This window comes from Dermacentor andersoni, chromosome 3, assembly GCF_023375885.2.
Source record: "Dermacentor andersoni chromosome 3, qqDerAnde1_hic_scaffold, whole genome shotgun sequence".
Lineage (NCBI taxonomy): Eukaryota > Metazoa > Arthropoda > Arachnida > Ixodida > Ixodidae > Dermacentor > Dermacentor andersoni.
In genome coordinates, this window is record NC_092816.1 from 117,195,745 (window position 1) to 117,220,163 (window position 24,419).

Here is a 24,419-nt window from a genome sequence, read left to right on the forward strand (position 1 = left end):
GCGTACCGAAATCTTGGAAGAACGCTAACATAATCCTAATCCATAAGAAAGGGGACACCAAAGACTTGAAAAATTATAGACCGATCAGCTTACTGTCCATAGCCTACAAAGTATTTACTAAGGTAATCGAAAATAGAATCAGGAATACCTTAGATTTCTGTCAGCCAAAGGACCAGGCGGGATTCCGTAAAGGCTACTCAACAATAGACCATATTCACACTATTGATCAGGTGATAGAGAAATGTGCGGAATATAACCAACCCTTCTATATAGCTTTCATTGATTACGAGAAAGCGTTTGATTCAGTCGAAACCTCAGCAGTCATGGAGGCATTACGGAATCAGAGTGATGACGAGCCGTATGTAAAAATACTGAAAGATATCTATAGCAGCTCCACAGCCACTGTAGTCTTCCATAAAGAAAGCAACAAAATCCCAATAAAGAAAGGAGTCATGCAGGGAGATACGATCTCTCCAATGCTATTCACTGTGTTTACAGGAGGTATTCAGAGACCTGGATTGGGAGGAATTGGGGATTAGAGTTAATGGAGAACACCTTAGTAACTTGCGATTCGCTGATATTGCCTTACTTAGCAACTCAGGGGACCAACTGTAACGCATGCTCACTGACCTGGAGAGGCAAAGCAGAAGGGTGGGTCTAAAAATTAATCTGCAGAAAACTAAAGTAATGTTTAACAGTCTCGGAAGAGAACAGCAGTTTATGATAGGTAGTGAGGCACTGGAAGTGGTAAGGGAATACATCTACTTAGGACAGGTAGTGACTGCGGATCCGGATCATGAGACAAATAATCAGAAGAATAAGAATGGGCTGGGGTGCGTTTGGCAGGCATTCTCAGATCATGAACCGCAGGTTGCCATTACCCCTCAAGAGAAAAGTATATAACAGCTGTGTCTTACCAGTACTCACGTACGGGGCGGAAACCTGGGGGCTTACGAAAAGGGTTCTACTGAAATTGAAGACGATGCAACGAGCTATGGAAAGAAGAATGATAGGTGTAACGTTAAGGGATAAGAAAAGAGCAGATTGGGCGAGGGAACAAACGCAAGTTAATGACGTCTTAGTTTAAATCAAGAAAAAGAAATGGGCATGGGCAAGACATGTAATGAGGAGGGAAGATAACTGATGGTCACTAAGGGTTACGGACTGGATTCCTAGGGAAGGGAAGCATGGCAGGGGGTGGCAGAAAGTTAGGTGGGCGGATGGGATTAAGAAGTTTGCAGGGACAACATGGCCACAATTAGTACATGACTGGGGTAGTTGGAGAAGCATGGGAGAGGCCTTTGCCCTGCAGTGGGTGTAACTAGGCTGATGATGAGTAAGAGGCTCCAGGTAAACTTCACTTGCCGGAAATACTTTAACACTTTTGGGGCCAATGATTACTGAAGGAATTGTAATGCTTCACAACAAATATCTGACAGAGAAAAACGAACCAGAACTAATCTTAGAAATCTGACCGTCTTCTACACCAACATAACTTGACAATTTCATGTGGCAGATAAACTCGATTCTTCCTTATATTTTACAAGTGTCCAAGTGACACACTATAACCATCTGTGCAACATCTCTGGAGCATGTGGCCTAAGATGTATCACTTGCATTTGGTGGAACAAAAATGGTCTTCAAGTACCTTCCACCCAGACTTCATATAGTCATGATTATGAATTAAGTTCAAAGAACCAAACGCTGTCTCCAATGCATTTAAGTGCTCAGAATTCGTCAGCCCTTGACACGTTGCAAAGAAAAAGAAGAAAGGTCCACATATAATTTTCTTCTTTATTTTTACCTGTTTATTCAGACACGTGAAGCAAATTTCTAACTTCAGTAGTAAGATTTGTACCAGAGAGGGTTAGTGGACACCAATTCTTAGGTGCACAAGCGTTGTTGCCACATGCCCACATTGAAATGCGACCACCGCAGCTAGGAATCAGACGTGCTAAGTAGTTTTCAGCAGTAGAACACCACAGGCACTTAGCCATCATACTGCACATATCCCCAAATAGTTGCACTTATCAGTACTGCCCTCGTTTTTTTGTACATTCCAAGGATCCAGTATGGTGTCCAACAATGACCCAGATGTGACATGTGCCACGAGGTCTATTGGTGGGTGTATATCTGCAAGCATTCTTTCAACAGTGCAATTGTCTAACACCGATGACTGGTGCAACCACAATGAAACAGCCGAAGATAACATGTGGAATGTATTTGCATGGTTTGTCGACATGCATCTTAACCACGACACTGTCTTCTTCAACTACTTGCAGGAAATTGTATCATGTCTAGAGGCACGACATTAGTGGCAACTTTTCTTTTACCAAGGCCAGCCCAAATGCCCAGACCGCTAAGAAGGAAGGGCGGCACTGTTTGTGGCCCATGGGCCATACAAAGCCTCCACTTAATGTCACATTATAGACTGACAAACCCACAGAAATGTTACTCAAGGGAACAATCAGACATGTGAATTAAGAGCGATTCATGGTCGATTGGAAGCGCAAACACAACAAAGAAAGAACAAGACACCACGAGTCTATACTGACTGGCCAGGTTATCCACTCTCCTGCAATTAAGAGTGAATCTGAGTTCAATTTACACTTGCAGAATTCTTTAGTCCCTTTTCAGGACTTTTGGGCAGGCTGGTGCTCAAGCTTCTTTGCAAAAAGAAAAAAAAAGGCAATTTTATGTATATTGTCGCGTTCAGTCTAGGCGATGTGGAAATTTGATAACTCGAAATTATTTCTGAACCAGTGACTCAAACATGCATCTCGTCAGATACAAGGACAGTCAATAAGCTGCCACCATTACTTAGTGCAAGGCAGAATTGTAATTGATGATTATGACAGTGTTTTTTACTGTTTTTAACCAACGACAAAATTTGTAATCTCATGAAATGTGCATAAGAACAATGCACAAACTATTTTTCATTCAAAATGGCTTAGTTGCGTGGGTTTGATTTGAGATGGCTCTCTTGCTTCCCACGGCTGACCTGGTCCAGAAATGAATTTTAGAGGCTAGCTCAGCATAATGGCATCAATCTCTTAATCCAAGCCAGGTAAGGTAAAAGGTTGTTCACGTTATGTGACATCTGAAAAGGAAGAAGTATTAAAAATTATATATATGTGGGTGTCATTTGGAACCTTTAGGCAGGGTTCAATTTAAAGAGCAAAACTAACTGATATCATAAACATGCTTCATTATTCAGAATATAGTCTACTATTACCCAATGCAAGTTTGTCAAGAGAGAGCACATGCAAGTCTTTGCAATTGCTTTAAGGTGGGCAAGTGTTCTCTTGAACACTAATAAATCCTCAACCTGACTGCACACAGTGAACAAGTAAATGAGAGGATGCATGTCCTGCACAAGCCAAGAATGTGACTGTTTCATAGTTTAATTTATGCTTCCTTTTTTTTTTTTACGAGCAGATAAACTTTGTAATACTTGTAACATCTTCACAGCAAAATCAGATTTTTTTGTCTTGTCTACTGACTTCTTCACAGCGTTCGATCATTTTATCACAATTACACATATAAAAACTGAATCATTTTTTTGCAAAATATGTATCCTATTTGTAACCCAGTAGTTTTTTCAGACATTGTGCTATAACATGCGGCACTTGCTTTGTAAGTGACCGGCAGGCTCCACACACTTGATCTTTCGACCAAATAGGATATATCCAGGTCCTCCAAGGCTGATTGAGTGCTTTCTTTTACAAAGCCTCCACATTTATCTAGACAAACTTAGGTGTTGCAGGGAACACAACAGGTGTTTAAGCTCAAGTCCTTGAGCAGCGAGCTTGCGTAGAACTTTATTCTGTTCATTGAACAGACAGGAATCAGTACAAGTTAAAAGCATTATGCTCTACACAAAAGCAGAATTACAATTAAAAAATAATTAAATTCACAAAGCAACGGAGCACTACTTCGAAGAGAAGAGATGCGTGGAAGGTCTCTTTTTTCCTTAGAAATACAAAGTCAGCCACATGGTCTGGTGCTTGACGAAATACTTTTAGTTAATACTAGAATGCAAGACATGTTCAAGCAAAACATTGAGGATGCCCAGGTTGGTCAGACTATCATACATTATTACTACCATGAAACTCCGTAACCATGCAGGCGTTTGCTCGGGTGAAGGTGACGTCCACGACGCGACGTGTCAGCTGGGAATAGCGCAGGTATACGTTATGCTTATTTTAATGCGCTTCGTGCGAGCCGAATTAGCGCTCATCGGCAACACGAAACAAGCGTGCAACGCGAACGTTGCTGTTACTTAGTGCCTTTACCCTGATACCTCCTGAGCGATCGAGATACGCGAAGCCCGCGCAAGATTTCCGGAAAGTAGCAATCGGACCGAGGTCAAATCACGTGAAAATGAAAGGGAAGACTCCGCAAGCACCTGACAGGGTGACAGGTTGCGAGAAAACCACCGAATGCGTGACCGATCCTAACAATCGAACCCGTAACCAACAAGGTTGTAGTTCTCACAATACGGAACTCAGCGAAACTACTCACCAATATGTGACAGGCAGCGACGGCCGAGCGTGAGCCGCGACTTCGCTTGAGAATACCTCCAAAACGCCTCCTCACAGGCGTCCGTGCCCCTACGGACCCGTACAATGGACAGTAAAGACTGCGAGAACGGCGACCTGAAGAATAGGTTAACTTAAAGCGAACACGCTAGGCGCCGCTAGCTGACGTCGCGATAAGAGCGCTAGACCACAAGTTGCAGTTTCGGTTTCACCTGTGCGTGCACGCTATCAACGTTATCGTAACTCAGGGGTCAACGTGGGCTATCTGAGCCACAACAATGGGGAAGTCAGCATGGATTCAGCTTTGCTGGCCTTTCAAAACCCGAGCAATAACGAACGCGCGGACATGGAAAAAAATATTTGTGCGTAGTGTGGTACCCAGGTTCCTCAGTGTTTTGACATATGCTGGCTTGGAAACTAAGGCGGAAAATCACTGGTAATTGTCCACAAAATGTACACTTGCGAACGCGTGCGTAGACGTGCCCATGACTAGATAAGCGCTATCTACGTTCTGTGTTCTTTGTATGATAAAAGAAAGTAAAGTTTAACGAGGTCAGCTATTCTGGTCCATTCTAAGAGCCGCTCGTACATACGTAGAGGTCGTGAAAAAGGCGAGCTCTTGAGCACTATATCACGTGATCGAAAGCACAAATAAAAGAAAAATGATTGCGTGTACCAGACAACGAGCAAAACGAGAACAAGGCGAAAGCGGGAGCCAACGTTTCGACAAATGGACTTGTCGAAACGTTTGCTCCCGCTTTCACCTTGCTCACGTTTTGCTCATCGGCTTCAATTTTTCTCTCCGGCCTTCCCCCTGTTTTCCCTAGAGTCCCTCCAGTCTCACGACGCCTACCAATATTCCTTCATATGCACATGTCAATGTACTTACGTCGCATGGTGCGATTATAAAAAAAAATTGTAATAAGAAATACAGCTTGCAATTATACACGTCTTTATTTGCCTATATTGTAACGCAGTATCAACAAGACCAACCAGAAATAACGGAAAAAATTTGCACCATATTATACATAAGTAACGTGCACAATATACACAACTATACAAGAATGCCGCTGTATACTAATGCTAACCATCTTGCTGCGTGCCTTCATAAACAGGCATAGGCAACTGCAATTAACAGCTTCCAACTTTTGCAGCTTTTGTTTCGTATAATATTTCACATTACAGAGACGTTACGCCATATAAGTGATGCAGGCCATAATATAACTTTCCAATGGCTTCCAAGTCACTGCGGGATTATCGGCAATGAACAGGCCGATAAAGCCGCCCGTTCAACCCATACTGAGGAGCACCAAGTACCAATTCCACTTTCCAGAACTGACGCAGCACGGAAGCTCCGCCTGCTTGCTCGGCAGTATATCATGTCAATGGAATGACCCCCTTTTAAGAAATACGCGACTGTACTCACTTGATCCAACATTAAGTCTTCGCGCGCCATCACAGCTAGCTTCGCCGCGGAGACGCCACGCTTTTGCATGGACTGTGGTTGGGCGTTGCCTTTACCAAAGCCTATGCGTTCCGCATAGGGATGACCGACACCCCAACCTGTGACCACTGCGGCCATGAAGAATTAGTTGGCCATATTTTGTGCGCCTGCCCGCAGTACGGTCCACAGAGGGAATGCCTTCGCCACGCACTTGACGAACTGGACGGCCAACCGCTATCCGAAAAACGAATTCTACAACATCGAAGGGAGCTAACGTCACAGAAGGCCGTGCAAGTGCTATTGCGCTTTTTGCGAACGCCTTTTGTGTGTGTGTCTCCATGCGTGCGTGTTTGTTTTTTCTTGCGTTTTCCTCTCATCTTTCTAACCCCTATCCCCCATCCCCAGTGTAGGGTAGCAAACCGGAGACTCATCTGGTTATTCTTCACGCCTTTCGTCTTCATTCTCTCCCTCTTGTATGCCTTTGTAGTACTATTTCGTTTTCCCGAACTACGACTACGTAAAGTCATCAGCCGTGGCTTTTATATATTGACGGCAAGGTCTATATGGTATTGCGAAGTATCCAGTCAAACAGAAAAATCTCAATTTCAATTTTTTGATGTCGAGACGAAAGTGTAAACAGAAGCAAGGCCAAAGATTGGCATTGTTGTCAAGTGCGGAAAATTGTAATGTGCTTGCTCCACCAATATCTTCTTTAATTTGTTGCTTTGTTAACATTCTGTATTCAGCCTCGAGCTCGATTTAGCGATGGTTCTCCAATCCAACAGCTCGCTTCGGCGCTTCCGAAGCAGCCGACGCGACCGCTGTGTCCACGCGACCCCTCATGCCACGTCACGCCGACGGCGGCGGCGGCGCCAGCTTTTCCAGTGGTGCAGTTCTCCCCCAATAGCAGTTCTGACAAAAATTAAAACCCATTGTACTCACATAGGCAGGTCAATATGACGCGCAGAAAGAGTCGGTGATTCGAAATTATGCAATCAATCAATCAATCAATCAAAACTTCACCAATGAGAATGAACGCCTCTAAACAAGGATGATCACACGTACGTAAGAAACGAATCTCGATCGGGTTCATATACCAAGAAAAGCTCTGCACATTTATGTTAGTACTTGCTAGCACAAACCATGGTCGAATTTCGGTTCGGTCTAGGACAAGCAATGTGTTGCGGCTCGAGGAGACTTTTGGCCCAGGAAGCCACCGAGCCCATTGATGAGTAGTCCGGTAGTAAGAATGAAGGAAAAAAAAGGGTTTGTTTTACGTTATTTACCCTGGCTCCAGATACGGAAGCCCACTCCATGGAGCGTATTAAAGGTTTGAGTTCACATCAGCAGGATACGTCAGCACCACCTCTCTGCACCAAAGGTCTCCACTTTTAAAACGGTCGTCTTCCTTAGGCGACTAGACTGGGGAATGTGATGACGATCTCGCCCATTCACAATCGTTGAATCTTCCAACTCTACCCATTTTGTGAATTTCTTAGACTGCTAGTGAACTGCTGTTTCCTCCTTAACTACGATGGAGACGGAGTCTCACGCGCGTTCGCCGGACTCGGCAGTGCCCGCGGCGGCTGCCTCCAGGAAGCGCAACGGCACCGAGAGCGACACTGACAGCGACGACACCATACAGTACTATGTCAGCAGTGAAGACTTGTGACGACACCTTCAAGCTGGTGCGGAGTCGTAAAGCAAAGCGAAGATTTCTCAGCGGATCATCGAATTCGAGTGAGCCCACCGTGAGATCTTAGCGGGATACCGAGGAGCTCACCATCCTGTTCGCGCCAGTTCTTGCCACTGACAATATGCGACGCCTCAATAGGCAAGCCGTGTCTTAACATCTAGAGGCGCTGGTTCCGAATGAAATTGAAGACATCAGAGTGAACAGCCGTAAGAACGTGCTAGCGATTGACGTAAAACACGCGGCTGCGTTGGATTATTTGAGCAAAGTCACGGAACTTAACGGGATGAAAGTCCGCGCTCATATTCCGCTGGGCAAACAAGACAGTACTGGCGTAATTTACGATGTTGACGAGACCATTGTCGACTCCGATCTGTCAATATTAATCAAACCAGCTACAGAAAACATCACAAGCGCGTTTCGTCTCGGCACGTCACGGTGTGCTTAATCATATGCAAGGGCGAATCCCTCCAATCGCATGTAAAAGTGGGCCCCTTCCGACACGCAGTTCGCCCCTTCATACCAAAACCGCTGCAGTGCTGGAAGTGCATGAAGCTTGGCCATGTGAGTAGGTTGTGCAACACTACCGTCTGTTCTCGCTGTACCAGGCCCCACACCACTAACACGTGCGAGGCCAATGTGCTGAAGTGCACGAACTGCAGCGGCCCTCACGATGCATCTTCAAAGGAATGCCCTTTGATTCGAAAGGAAATGGCAATATTGAAGAAAATGGTTAGAGACCACTCGTCTCACCGAGAAGCAGCAACATCTATTAAGCGACGACGATCACGTCGCCGACGCCGATCAAGAGCCTCGAAAGCCTCTGCAGAACGTCACCCACGTACATTACCACCCATTCTACCGCCCAGGCCAAACGTAGTCAGCTCAAAGGACCAAGGTGCACCGAACAGCACGGCTGCTGACGCTTGGCCTGCACTCCCGAGGCTACATGCCCCTACCGAGCGAAATCACACTTCTACAGCAGGGGACACTTCGTCTGTTCCTGAGATATTGACGGACTAAGATCAACAAATTCTTGTCATGATCAGCTCTCTGGCGAGTGCTATTCGTGTTCTTCTGGACAAGCTACAGACACCAACAGCTCGATGTGCATCGCAAGTGCTAGATACCAACAATCTGGTTCCGGTGAGCCTTCAGAGGTTCAGTGCTTGAGAACTTCTACAACAGAACCATGGTTCATGGAGAACAGCGATCGTTCCGGGATGATGTCAGAAGTGCCTCCATATTCCAATGGAATGCGAGAGGCTTGAGGTCACGTATTTCGGATTTTCGACAGTTAGTGTTTGAAAACCACTTTCCTATACTGGTCATCTGTGAACCGAACTTATCAGCCTGCATAAGACTATCAGGATATGAACCTTTTGTTTCAAACACGTGTGTGTCCGCAGTAGTAAGGTTCTGGTTCACATTCGCAAGGACCTTACGTATTTTTCCCCAACACGTAGCGCCACACGACGGTAACCAATACGTCTGTGTTACTGTGAAAAAGAAGAAACTGTCTAACTCTTACTGGCATCTACCTTTCCCCAACAAGTCAATTTGACAGCAAGAGACTGGAAGATATGACTGCTACTCCCGGCCCTTGGATAATAACAGGGGACTTCAACGCTCACCACCATATATGGGGAAGCTCCAGGATAAATTCGAGGGGCAGGTCACTAATATCCTTTGCATCAGGCCACAACCTGTGTCTTCTGAATGACGGAAGCCTGACATTTCTGTGAGGAACAACGTACAGCAGCTACCTTGACTTGACTTTGGTGTCACGTTGCCTGACTTTGAGCGTGCAGTGGTTCACCGATATTAAAACCCATGGAAGTGATCATATACCGACCTATGTGATAATCGAAGGAGTAGACGCCACTTTACCGGTTGTCTCACCAAATCAACTGACCAGTCTTTCAAGATCGTGTAGAAGACACACGCAAGACACACGCAAGACACATCGCACCCAGATTAGAAGACATAATTGCAGACGCAATGCAAGATTGTGCACGCTGCTTCACACATTTATCAAAGCGTACAGAGAATGACATTGAATTGGAAAGGCTTCGTGCACTACGTCGCAGAGCTGAAAGGAGGTACAGGGGCACGAAGTCAATTCTTGACCTCAGAGAAGCTCGGCGCATGCAAAAGAAGATCAAACGCCGAATGGATAAGCTAGCGGTTCAAAGATGGAAATGCTTTTGCGACTCACTGGACCCCCGCAAGCCATTGTCCCGTATGTGCCGTACCCTACGAGGTCTTTGCTCAAGTCCCCAGCAACGACACACTTTTAACGCCCTTGCTCTCCATCAAAACCGCCGTGAGATAGACGTTGCAGAGGCATTTTGTGCGAAAGTCACCGGCGGCACAGTTTTAGTCCCTGACATGGCTTTAGGCAACATCCCCGGTTTACAAGATGCAAGTATGGAAGCTCCATTCTCTATGGAAGAGTTAGAAGCTGCTATGGCGCTCTGTAGGTGTTCGTCTTCACCAGGGCCCGATGGCATAACATAGACTGCTTTGCGCCACCTAGGCAGAGAAGTACGAAGAGAACTCCTCGGCCTTTTTAATAGTTCATGACAAGATGGTGTCGTCCCACAGGAATGGAAACGCAGCCGCCTGATACCGCTTCTAAAAGCAGGAAAGTAACCGCTCGAACTTGCATCGTATCGGCCTATACAATATAGCTCTTGCCAGGCGTCGGGAAGCTCATGGAACGTATGATCCTCATGCGTCTCGAGTGGTACCTTGAACACCACAAAGTTTACCCTGACTATGGCGGGATTTCGACGTGGTCGTTCATCGATTGATAGTGTCATCAATCTAGTATCATCTGTAAAACAGCAAAAATACCGGAAGTGATTATCAGTAGCACTCTTTCTTGACGTGAAAGGCGCTTACAACGTTTCTCATCAAACCATTCTACGCATTTTTGACAAGTGAGCTAGGAGGGCGGGTATATCGATGGATCAGAAACTACTCGACACAAAGGTCCTCGTTCGTAAGGACAGAAGATGGTCCGACTACCGACCACTACACATGCCGAGGTGTTCCCTAAGGCGGTGTTCTAAGCCCTATTCTTTTCAACCTCGCCCTTCTTGGGCTGGCCGAATCCCTGCCGGAAACAGTGAGTGTCTCCATCTACGCCGACGACATCTGCATCTGGACATCAGCGGTCGCGCGCCTGCAGGTTCGCGCACGGCTACAGAAAGCAACACAGGCATCTGACTCTTCACACATAAGGCCTTACCATCAACAGAAAAATGTGCGTTAGTCGCTTTTACGCGAAAAGCGATGACTCGTTATCCAGTATGCATCAATGGTCAGCCTATCTCCTACAAGATAAATCATCGGTTTTTGGGCGTCATTGTAGACCGGGACCTCTTTTGGAGCCCTCAAGTTGCCCACTTGAAGTAGAAGCTCACATCTATTGTTCACGTCTTCAAATTCATCGCCGGCAAAACATGGGGATCGCCAGTGGGCTCCATGCTACAGTTATATCGAGCACTTCTCATCGGATTTCTACGCTATAGCTCTCCCGTGCTTGCTAAAACATGCAAGTTAAATCTTCGATAACTTCAGAGCGTACAGGCGCAGGCACTACGTGTTTGCCTAGGCCTTCCGCGGAGCGCCTCAACCATTATAATCACTCAAGACCATCCGGTCACGACTTACATTAGCACCGAAACGCTTAAAGCGCATGCCATTCATGTTTCACGGATGCAGTCAAGCTCTCTTACCTGCCTGCCAGAACGACGACCACAGGCGTCCTTCTCCAACAAGGTCAGCATCCATCGTGCCTCCATACCATAGGGTTTCACATCCTCAGCACGTTCAACGTCAGCTTTGTGGTGTTTAAAGCAACCTCAAGTGAGTCTTACGGTTCCAGGGATAAGAGAGAAGACCGACCTGCCTACCTCGGCCCTGAAGCAAGCAGCTCTGGATTGTTTGCACTCTCTACTTTGACCGAGTCCACATATATATACGGACGGCTCTTACACTCAGACCAGCTCCACCGGCGCAGTGGTTATACCATCACGATCACTAAGCATCCGATACAAGATTTCTCACTTGACAACATCGACCGGTTCGGAGCTTGTTGCCCTCCGAAGTGCCGTTGATTATATTAACTCACCGGCTAATCGGTGGGCAATATTCTGCGATTCGAAGGCGGCCTTACAATGCCTTGTCATCTCTTCGTCGCGGGTCCTGTGAACAACTCGTGTCGGAGATACGAGGAATACATCATCATATGATCGCGAAAGGACACGATGTCGTGTTTCAGTGGCTGCCTGGCCATTGCGGTATCTCCGGCAACGACCTCGCTGACGAATGCTAGGAAAGCACAGGAAGAAGCAACCCTTGTTTCTATACCTTTATCGCGTACTGACGCAGCCCAACACTTAGGCAAGCTAGCGCACCGTATGACATTGGAGAAGCGGCACACACCTGAATTCACTGAACGTAGATTTCATTCCCTCGATCCATCTATGCAATTGCGGCTGTTACCAGGGCTTCCGCGTAATGAGGAAACAGTGCTGTGCCGCTTACGCTTGGGCGTCGCATTCACCAATGCATATACATTTTTGATTGGAATGGCGGATAGCGCCGAGTGCGATGCCTGCGGTGTCGCGGAAACCATAGAACATTTAATGTGCTACTGCCCATCTTTTGAAAATGAAAGACATGGCCACTGCACAGCTCTGAATTAGCTGGATCGAAAGCCGTTCACCTTGAACAACATCTTGGGACCATGGTCTCGCATATCGCAGCTACAAAAGGCCACAAAAGCACTGTTGCGATATTTGAAACCTACCGGATTGAGTCAGGGTCTGTGATCCGGACTGAGTGACCAAATGATAACCCTAGTGGACTTTCTTCTTTTAATCTTTCCGTCCCATTTCTCTTTTCCCAGTGTAGGGTAGCCAACCGGGCAGTCCTGGTTAACCCACCTACCTTTCATTTATAATTTGCTCTTTCTCTCTCACCTCCTACATTGCACCTTTGCCACCGCATATGGCGCAAGCACGTAGCAGTCTCGGAAGTCGAGGTCGAAGCGCTTCCCACGGTAGCCTTCAACGTTGGCCCCTTTCATTAATTAGTTCAGCTTGTCAGGGTCACGTTCAGGAAGAGTGATCTTTGCGGTAGTTGTCACCTCGAAGTGAGCTCCTTTGTTTGCGCGTCACAGACTATGTAGGGCCCCGGCGGCGTAAGGGCGCGCGCTGATAGGACTGCCTTGTGGAAAATGTCCAAGGAATACTCATCGCCATATTGAGACGTAACTAATGGCTACCCGAGTTCAGTGCGTTGTCATGGTCTTGACTCAAGAGTAAGCTTTAGCTCGGGGGCTCATATGTAAATACATGGGAAAGGAGAAGTCGTTTTTCTCGGCAGCCACCCCACCGAATTTGATTAGGCTTGTTGAATTTACAAGAAAAATCAGTCCAGCGACTGTTCGTAAGCGGATTCTTTATTTAGGTCACCAATTTTGTTATAATCGTTGTTGAAAATCGCAAACTTTCAGAAAACAAGACTATCAAGTTGACAACTGAATCAGCAATGAAAAATATCAATTATTTGAACTGCCTCTAATGCCTGGCACATCTAAAGCAGACAAAATTGATGTATTATGCATGGCTATTAAGTACACCACTAATATGTGAATAGGAATATTGCTAAATCCTTGTAAACATAAGTTCACGTAAGAAATTAATGCACAAATTTGTGCGCTTTGGATGATCTAACTGATGCAGTTTACAAAACCGATATCTAACTTTGTGCATCTATTTTTGTTTTTTCAAGTTTACCGATTTTCGTCAATTTTTCCAAAAATATTGAGGCCAAGTGAAAATTACGCTTTCAACAGCCTGCTAGAATTTTACTTTCTCTCTCAAATGGAACACATTTCATTAAAATATGCGAAGGGTTTATCTCGGAAAAGCATTTCTGCGTTTTAGATGCATTGGAATAGGCTGAATCGGAGTTGGGCCCGAGCTAAAGCTTCGTTTCAATTGACGATGGTCTTAGAACAATGGCGTGCTCTGTCCCAGTGCTCGCCTGCGCAGCACGCCGAAGCAGGGTTGGGTCTAAGATGCTTAGTAAAGATAGTGAAGCAGTCTTCGAGACACGGGGTGCTGGTCCGGACATTGCCAAATTTCGCCATACTGTTGAATTCGCAATCTTGCCCGTTCTGATTGGTTCACGGGATCGCTAGGCTAAAGCCCCATATATGGCGGAATGTGAGTGGACTTTCGTTAATTCGACCGTGGTTAATTTGACCTTTCGTTTAATTCGAACGCACTAGCAAGTTCCGGCGAGAAATTACACATTGCTAAGGAAGGAAAACTCGTTTATATAGTCTGAGCGCGAAGCACACCAATTCGCTAAATTTGAAACCCACCATAGACACCACATGCGCACAGTGATTACTACATTCTTTAAAACCAAGAGTGCGGCAATTCCGTTTAGGACTATTGCTAGTAAAGAGGGATCGCGGCAAAAGTGTTAGCCAGTTTTTACTGAAGCTCAAGACGCTTGCTGTGAACGACCTATTGTAAAAAAAATCAGCCTCAGTAGTAAAGTTTTTAAAGAGAAATGATCATGTTGGTTTCGGTTTTTCAGTAGACGTGCAGGACTTGTTTTATTCTGTTCCGCAGAATCAACTGCTAGTGTGCGTCAAAGATTGCATCGAGGATAACAGTGACGTATCCTTCAAGAACACCGTCGGTTTGTCCACTGATAATTTTCTATCTTTATTACAGTTTTATTTGAACTCTACCTTTATTGTATTTGACAAGGAACCGTTTTTGCAGCGCGATGGCATCTGCATAGGTTCATTATGCAAAAAAGAGGTGAGGCGTGCAGACAGGACACAAGAGTAGGGAAGTGGACAACACGAACACTGTCTACTGCTCTACTCGTGTCCTGTCTGCACGCCTCACCTCTTTTTTGCATAATGAATCCTTGCCAACTAATTCAGCTTTCTGTCGTTCATCTGCATTGGGTCTTGCGCAGCCCCTATTCTTTGTGATATTTTGGCTAGGGGTGGCCTTCACGAAATCTTACTCGTTTCGCATTGGAATGGCCGACAACGCTCTCTGCAATGCCTGTCTTTGCGAGGAGACGCTGGAACACATTCTGTGCGACTGTCCTGAATATAATGTTCAGAGACAGTCCATGGCGTCCGTTCTAGCGCACCTTGACAATAGACCATTGTCAGTTGCAACCATTTTCACATATCGCCGACTGAAGACATCGCAGCTGAAGGCGACGAAGGGACTACTTCGGTTTATGAAGGATACGGGCTTGGACAAGCGGCTGTGACAGTGATGTCACGTACCGCACAAGAGTGACAGACTGTAACCAACGATGTGTGTGCCGTGTTATGTGCCCTCTATCTCTTCTCCCCATCTTTCATCCCCCCATCCCGCTCCCATGTGTAGGGTAGCAAACCGGTTAGGCAAAACTGGTTAACCTCCCTGCCTTCCTTCTCCACTTTTTCCTTCCTTCCTTCTGGTGAAGGTGGACAACGCAGTAGAACAGGTGTTTAATGGGGGGCCGGTTTGGAATTTTTTTAGGTATGTTGACGATATTTTAGTGCTTTTAATAAAGCAGTCCGCTTTCACCTACCCCTCCACAGTAAGCGAAGTTTTATCTATTTTTAGCAAACATGGACGTGGGTTGCGGATGAACTTCCGGACCTTTCAATGTTAGTTTTTAGACATAAAAAATCGCATTCTGTGATGGACACGTTTGCTGAGGTTACTACCCACGGGCTAACAAGGAGTTGCTACCTTTTGACTCGGCACACTCCAAAACAATCAAGAGAGGAATAGCGGTGTTGTGTATGGAATCAGCTCCCCAAAAATCGTGCCCACGTCAGATTAAATCCAGTTTTAATAATCAGGTAAGCAGTCTTTTGGCTGCACGGTTCCCCGCCTCGGTCTTGACTGCCGTTTCAGAAGCCCTCCTTCAAAAATTCAAACTTGGATCGGGAAGCGCAACGGCTGAGGATCAACGGAAGGCATCAAAGCCTGAAGTGGTCCCCTAGATAAAAAACTTTCCAACAATCTTAAGCAGGTGGCTTAAGCAGTTGTGTCCACGCATCTGCAAAACGGGAAAACTTGGATGCCAGAAGAACTACCACCCGTCGTTTGTTAAATGTTCTATTGGAGTGATGTACTGCCTTCCCATGTCATGTGGGATGTTTTACATCGGCGAAACTGGTCGCTGTGTCTATAATCATTTAGGGGAACACGCTCAAAAACTGAAAAAAAAACTACATAAATACGCACATTTAGGTGCGCACGTTAGCAACTGTACGGGTTGTGGGGCCGGGCTGAAAGAGACGACGATTCTAGGAAAGAGGAGTGACAAGACCGCGCGGATCAGTTTAGAAGCCTACCGCATTAGAAAATTAGGTAGCAAGTGCTTTAGCACTCAATCCTTTGCTCTCTTTGATGCTGAATTCGATCTTCTGGATGCAGCTGTAGGGGGGTACTGATTGCGAAGAAAACGAATTTGCGTTTTGTTGCGCATGCTTGGCTGTATTGCGCCTGCGTTGTTGAAACGCTATCACACTTCACGTGTTTTCCCCCTTCATTTCCCTTCATTCACTCTGGCATATATAAGGTGTGCTATTCTTGCCAATAAAACCAGTTAGTCAGCGCTTGTGTGTACTTGTCTCCAATCTTGTGGTCGTCTGTTTGCGCTGTTGCCCATATATACGAACGTAAGATAGCCACTGCCTATATACAATCTCTTAAGCTGTCCCTTCCTTCTTCCTGTAATCTGTATATGGCTGAACTGAGGAACTCACAACTACTAAAGTGAACTGGCAGATTTGAATCCCCAGCCTTATCTATCAAACGCGCATGCTCTCGTAAGCGATCATTAAGGCATCTACCAGTCTGTCCGGCACAAAAACGCCCACAACTTGTCTTCAGGAGCTTCTTGCCAAGGGATTCAGCCCCCACTCTTAACAGTGTACTCTAAAACCTGCCATTTCCAACCGCTTCACTTGAGAAGCAAAAGTAGCACGCAACTTATGAATGCATGATTTTAAAAGCGCTGATCTCAGGCAGGCCGAAGCTAAATCCCTCTATCACCTTAATATGGGAAGAGTGGAAAGGTAAGAAGGCTTTTTTCGACCTGGTTTCGAAGGCCCAACACACACGTTGACCTTGACTAAAAAACAGCTTGAAGTCTAAAAACTGAATTCAATGATTTTTCGGAACCTCCAGGGTGATTTAAGAAGGCTAAAACAACTTGAAAAGCCCCTTAAAATTTCATCAGCTACTTAAGCTAGCATGTCATTAGGTGAATGCTTTAAGATAATTAAGAAATCACCTACGTATCTAAAGCATTTAGAATGAAGGTATAAGTAAGCTTAAGCTCAAGCATGCGGTCGAAATAAGCAAGTAAAATTTCACAAAGCGCAGGCGCTATACTGGATCCACTACAAATTCCTTTCTTTTGGACATACAAATTTTCGTCAAAAGAAACAATAGTAGAAAGATAGAAACTAAGCAACTCCAGAAAGGAATTTGGAGATACATCACAGGAATTCTGGAAGCCAACGGCCCCGGAAACATCTATCAGCTCTCTAATTGTGGTGAAAAGTATGTTCTTCACGGGGTACCGAGTAGAACAACTTCACATCGACGGACAGCGCACAGTTAGCACCTGCGACACCAGATTTCAACACTTCAACCAGGTAGTCAGACCCACCAATTTTGAAAGAATCTTCGGGTTTTAGTTCGCTCAAATAGGTTTTAAGGAACTTTATGACTTGTACCTGCCATCTTCCCCTTTCCGTTACAATGACCCTGAACAGGCATGAATCTATACGAGTCTTTGCGGTGAAGAAAATGTTCAGAACATTGAAATCAGTCCCCGAGACCTGTTTTGCCAGCTTCTGCAGGTTGAGATCATCTAAAACAGCAAGTGCCCTGCTCTACAACTTGGAGGGCTTTAGAGATACGGCCTTGAATTCCTTGCTCACAGCATTCTTGGCTTTTTCATGAAAAAGGTTCTGTGGAAGCACGGTGAAGCCACCTTCCTTGTCAGCCTGGACGACAGCAAGGTCGTTCTCACGACACTGGCAGGCCATTTCACGTAAAACTTGAGCTACTGGACTTCTTGGTGGAATTCTTGCTCAAACATTCTACGATCTCCAAAAGGCCACATGTCCTCTCATCAGCCGGTGCCTTGTTGGCCATCCGATGCATTGACGCTAGAAGGTCGTACTTGTTCACCGTTGGTTCCAGGCTGTACTTGGGACCATGCTGTAGCGTGCCCTCCACTTCTGTAGGAACAGACGCATTGCCGATGAAAGTGACCAGTACAACACCCACTTCTTTCCTTCTACCTTGCTTTGTAAGTTGGCGCAGGCAATTCCAGAGGAACACAGTGGACTGCTGTGTTGTACGCTGAAAGTCACGCCATCACCTCCAACCAGACGAGCCATGGCCAAACCATTGCAAGCACACACTTCGAAGCCAGGCATTGAAAAAGCAGACTTGTCTCCAGCACTCCGCGTTGAGGATTTTCGTAACCCTTTTCCAGTGGCTGATGGTTGGTCCAAGCATCCCAACCAACAACCATGGACGAAACATCGTAGGGGCAGAAGTATCGCAGGCAAAAGGTGTAAGCAGATGAAAGTGACGTCGAAGAAGCAATGATTGCCGAGCACAGTGCGCACTGATCCTCAAGGGCGAAATAACACACAGAAGAGCCTACTTTCGGCGACACATAATTTAGCAAGGTAAAGTTGTAGGCCAGTTGATGAGACATTGTGAATTAAACCGTTACAGACACAGGACGGGAAGGAGACGACAACACAGGGTGGTACTTGCAACTGAATTCTTATTGAACAACAGCATGGCTTTTATAAAAGATGGCACGTGTAACCCGATAACGAATAGTACCGCCCGGTGTTGTCGCCGTCCGTTCAGTGTCTAGCAGTTTTATTCACAATGTCTCGCAAAGTGGCCTACAACTTTGCCTTGCTAAATTATGCATATCATGCTCGAGTTCATATTTTTTTTGCCTTATGTCGATTGCGTTCAGTTTGGTCATATTTTAGTTTATTTGGTACCCATTTTTTCGCCTTATGTAGATTGTGTTCAGTGTGCAAATTTTTTAGCTTATTTGGTACCCATTTCCTGTGTGTCGTAGTTGTCTATGAACCATATGAAAGTGTCAATATCAAAAAGCATTTACCAGTTGGAAGTCAGTGCCATGCGTCATTCCTTGTCTTGCGTCACTTTAATGTTCTGCTTTAGTGCTGTTACTGTTTAATTATATCCGACCAACAAGCCATCGGGATCATGGGTATATAGATTAAAGGCTGGTATATTCCCGAACGATGGAAGATCATGACAAGCACCTGATAGAAGCACACGCGGCTAACGATATAAAGAGGTGGCGTAACCACACGACGTCCACACACCGCGAACCATTTTTGGATAGCAGGGCGCTTCAGAACTTCCATCGCATGCAGCTGGGGTATGCCACCGAGGCTAAATGCCTAACTGTCATACCGAACATAGAAGTGTCTTTTGAATGGTCAAAAAAATGTGAACAGATGTACAATGAGCGAGTACAAGCCATCTCATCTGATCCTGTTATTGCGCTTCCTGATTTTAGCCTTCCGTTCAAACTCTTCACGGATGTTTGAAGAATGAAACTGTTGGTGTTTTACAAGCCAAAACCACGATCTGATCATGAAACAGTGCGTGTCATAGCGCGGGACTCTGGATAATCTTGATTGTTTGAGGTAATTTAATATGCATCTAAATATACACAAGCATTTTCACATTTTGTCCCATCGAAATGAGGCCGCCTCGGCCAGGATCTAACTTGCAACCTCGAACTTAGCAGCGCAATGTCACAGCCACCAGCCTACCGCGGCGGGTTTGTACGAATGCTTCATGTGTTGGCACCGGCGATGTGCTCTACCAGAGATACATATGACAGAGACATCTCATCGCCAGCGGAACGTTATCGGGTATTATACGTTTTCAAAGGCTCAAATGTATTTCAAGCTATATGGAACGAGAGGTGCTAGAGGTGGTCAGGGGCTATTCGCTTTTTACACTCCTGCTTAGTAGGGCTACAGCTCAAGTTATTCATTAATAAATCAAGCACTATATCATCCCAACAACCCTAAGCGCTAGCGCAACCGAAAGACGACTAGCAAGATCAGTACCAGAAGCACAAGAATTTACTTTTGTGGTAACCCACTGACCTGAACAAAAACGCAGATACAAACGCCCTGTCAAGACTTTATATACAGTTGAAAAACCAGCACGAGAGAATCAATAACCTGACTCATTGGGAAGGCACTAAAGAGATGCAACCACGGAATGGAAAGCTGCAGATGTTTCTGAATAAGCCATGAGCAAAATTCTAACGCATGATATCTCTGAGTCGGCCAGCCGCGACAGGTTATGGGAAATTTACTGGAAAATATCGAGCAGATTTACGTGGGACACTATGAAGCAATACATGACCAGCTGCATCCGGACCTGCCATAAATGCCAAGTTAACAAGGCGAACTATCGAGGTCACGGAAACAAGGCGACAATTTTAGAGGATTCTGCAACTCCATTCGGAGTGGTTCCCCTCGAATTCGCTGAGCTACAGAAAAGGAGGGAGGGAAAAGAACACACTTGTATTTTAATTGCCATTGAATTTCCGAGGACTCATCAAAAGGTGGGAGAGAATTTTTCAAGACTGTCCCTCTAGTGAAATATGTTCAACACAAAGGTTGTGGTCGCCGATAAGGATGCTGTCTTTCACAGCAATCAACTTGAAGAGTGGGATCATATAAAAGGAATAAAGCTCCGTTTTCTTGCGCCCTACTTAGAGATGAGTGCGTCATCAAAGAGGGTCATATGAGAAAACAGTTCGTCTCAATGCACTTTTATTTCAAAAGGGTGCGAACATGCTCCCTGTAAGCCACCGTAATGCAGAACAATTCTCATATTACTTCTTCAGGTTGTCGTCAATATTTCGTATTATGAAAAATAGCAATAGTTTGCAGCTGATTTCTCACTTAGGCTACATGATGTAATAGTGCCTAAAGAAAAACAACATCACTTGAGTAAAAGCGACGATACCGTATTACAGTATTACCTTTCAATATAAAGTTATTCCTTTCACAGACGTCTCGCGATCCCAATACATATACTATTCAGCATGGGGATAGGGTGGTCATATAGTGCGAAAGAATAATTCAAAGCTCCAACCCATGGTTTTTACGTCTATACATAGAACGAAAGGTGTTCAGACAGTGACGAATTGTGAAGCCCATCAAACTATGAAGCTCTGGGTCAAAAATGACAAAAGCAGATGAAAATGTCCCGTGTCATCCCTACACGCCGGGATGGAAACGAGGCCGACGAGTATGTAACAATCCAAGCATTTGGAGACTGCAAACAAGCTCAAATAATGAAGAGGAGAACAAAACAACTGAGAAGTAAACGCTGTGCCGGTCTAAATGTCGCCTGTTCAGTAAAAACATTACAGTCAACTGAATAAAGTCTCGGTGTATGCCTTGGAGTGCCTTGTTCATCTTTGAGCATTTTTGTTGTATAACTGAAGCGAGAAACCCACCTATTCAGGCTCTGCGCGCGCAAGAAACGTGTTGCCCGTTTTGTTTTTCTCATTTAATTGTCATCGCGACACGAAAATTATCGGCTATATGAATAAACGAAACATTACCGACAGTGGCGTCCAGTCCCTTCTTAGCGAAGACAGTGGAACCGGCAGATCGCTCCTCGAGGTGAAACGTGGACGCCTTGGACTGCATGCTGCACTGCGGTGTACAACTGACGCGGCCTTTTTTCACGCGCCGGTATAGATACGAGTACACAATATAAACACGCTCTCGTCAGCGCAAGCGCTCCCTCTTCAGGCGCGACCTTGTCATTGTGGAGTTCTAAACGTGCATATCTGGGCCACTGGCGCGATCTTTATGGAGCGGCCTAGAACGAGCCGATGTTCGGCGCGCTGTTCCCTCCACAGAAGAATGCCCGCTCACTTCGCGCCGAAAATGCGCCTTCAAAAAAAAAAAAAAAAAAAACGCGGGCGTCCTCGCTCCGCGCGACGTCGTTGATATAGCTTGCGCTTGCGATCCCCAAAACGTGCGTGCAACGACAATCCTGGCCCGGCGACTCACTGCAACGTCCAACTTGCATGGACGTATGCAGGTACAGGCAGTGTTTCGCTGATAGCTGAGGGCCATTCCATGCGGGATGTTGCAACGAAGAGAATGACAGCAATTTTGCTTGCGCGCCTAGGCAGGCATTTTCGTGGTTGCTGCATTTCTGTACATAGTGCAGCAAGAATTGAGCCCCTGCTGTTGACGTCACATCTACATTCTAGCTGCGCGGCTAGGAATCGGAAACAAGTATGCTCATAGCTTCGAAATATCGACATAGGGCAACGCACTGGGAAAGAAGAATAAATAACTTTGCGGCGAAGAACTCCTAAGATAGCTCGGGAAACGGTTACAGGTGTGTCTTGCAACCTTTGTTCAACACAGGCACATCAAGCCCTCTTTGTCAGCCGATCTTTCTTGCAACGTGTTTGCATTGCACGGCTTCACATTTCATCTTTTGCTGTAAGTGTTAGTGAAATGGCTTACCCTTGACATTCTGGCTGCTCACAACGGTGGGAACAGTCTATTCATAACAAGAGATTGCTGTCCCCATTTTTTTCGCTTGCACGCGAACATCAGTGCTGTATAGGTGGCAGTGTTCTTTGTACTTCACAATATGGCTGGTCTCACCAGCTCCTTCCCTTTATAGACATGCACGAAAACAGCAGTAACAGCAACGATGTCTCTTAGGCCCAAATCAATTGATCCACGCGCTTTTCATAGAGCATGTATGTGTAATTCTATTCTTTAATCTATCTTCTCCGCTATTCTTTCTCTCACTGTCAGGTTCCTTAACACAAGAGCCCATTAAAACGTGGATGCTTCCCCCACCCCCACACTTTATAATGCTTATGGAGTAACATGAACAGTAACAAACACCATCACCATTAAATAATGGGGTTTTACGTGCCAAAATCACTTTCTGATTACGAGGCACGCCGTAGTGGAGGACTCCGGAAATTTTGATCACCTGGGGTTCTTTAACGTGCACCTAAATCTAAGATTGGGTGAGGGAACAAACGCGAGTTAATGACATCTTAGTTGAAATCAAGAAAGAGAAATGGGCATGGGCAGGACATGTAATGAGGAGGGAAGATAAGCGATGGTCATTAACGGTTACGGACTGGATTCCAAGGGAAGGGAAGCGTATAGCAGGGGGCGGCAGAAAGTTAGGTGGGCGGATGAGATTAAGAAGTTTGCAGGGACGACATTGCGACGATTAGTGCATGACGGTCGTAGTTGGAGAAGTAGCGGAGATGCCTTTGCCCTGCAGTGGGCGTAATCAGGCTGATGATCATGAAATCTAAGTAGACGGGTGTTCTCGCACTTCGCTTCCATCGAAATGCGGCCGCCGAGGCCGGGATTCGATCCCGCGACCTCGTGCTCAGCAGCCCAACACCACAGCCACTGAGCCACTACGGCGGGTCCCATCACCATCATGGTGGATCACGCTTTAAAGGAGTTTCAAATTGGCAAGATCACCATGATAGGCATTTAATGGAGTGGTTATTGTGCCTTTGACAGCTCTCAGATAAACTACACTTTCAATGAAATTTTCCCTTGTTCACGTAACAATAATATCTGCCTGACGTCACACAGCCATTCCGGTATTCCAGAGAATGGAGACTTACAAGCGTAATCAAATCGTAGGGAACGCCACCACTGGGATTTACCCAATATTGTCAGGAATAACTGGAAGTTCCTGTTTAAGAGTTCTGTAGAACGTATTCCAGTGGAAAATGTCATAGCGGTAATCAATGATTGCTTGTTTTGCTGTCTTTGGCTTTTTAAATAACGAGAAATCGGTTGTCCAGGGAACAAAAATGCCTTTGTTGTGTAACCATCACTTAACTGGAAGTCTATCGCTACGTAGCTGGTAAAAGATCTGACACCTGGTCTAACAGCGAATTTCCAAACTCTTTAGAACGTCTTGTCGAGGAAGACCACTGTACGTTGTTATGTACAATGGGGCTGGAAAGAACACATGTATATTAAACAGTGATAAACTTTTACAGCGTCACAGCCCTGGCATAATCTAAAGAGAAGCGTGTCGCGAGTACGTTCTAAGCGCTAAGAACTTCACGCTATAGGCAACATTTGACACTGCCACAGATGCCACAAGTCAAAGAAATTGCAAAATTAGAAATACAGTCGAAACCGGATACATCGAACCCGGATATAACGAATTATTGTGTAGAAAGAACAGCTGTAAGATCGTAGAAATTTTTGCATAATATTTATATTTTTTTTATCGAATTACCTATATATTGAACTTTTTTGTGATCTTCAGATTCGGTGTATCCGTGTACGACTTGTAATTTTGCATAATTTCAATGACAGTGCAGAGAAAGCCATTTTACATGCTCTCGAAGAAAATCGAGAAACCGCTTGCCGAAAAAAACAAATGTACGAGACCAAGCGCTCGTTTATAGAAAAAGGCGATATATAGATAAAAACAACTGGCTCTCTCCCACTGCGAGCTCCAAATAAAGATTGCGAGCAATCAATGAAGCTCTTTGTGCGTTTGCACGTGTCATGATCCATATGCAACACTTGCACTACGCACCA

The 24,419-nt window shown here is 45.5% G+C and overlaps 1 protein-coding gene across 3 annotated transcripts in view; it reads right to left on the reverse strand.

Moving 5' to 3' along the window:
- The window catches only part of LOC126539162 (high affinity cationic amino acid transporter 1-like), a 137,623-nt gene that overhangs the window by 95,204 nt on the left and 18,000 nt on the right, over positions 1 to 24,419 (reverse strand). Inside the window, exon 1 of one of the 3 annotated variants that reach the window (XM_050185931.3) lies at positions 4,525 to 4,633. The exons of the other annotated variants lie outside the window; for them this stretch is intronic. The gene's annotated coding sequence lies outside the window, so the exon portion shown is untranslated. Of the gene's footprint in view, positions 1 to 4,524; positions 4,634 to 24,419 lie in introns of those variants that run through there. 3 annotated transcript variants of the gene reach the window in all.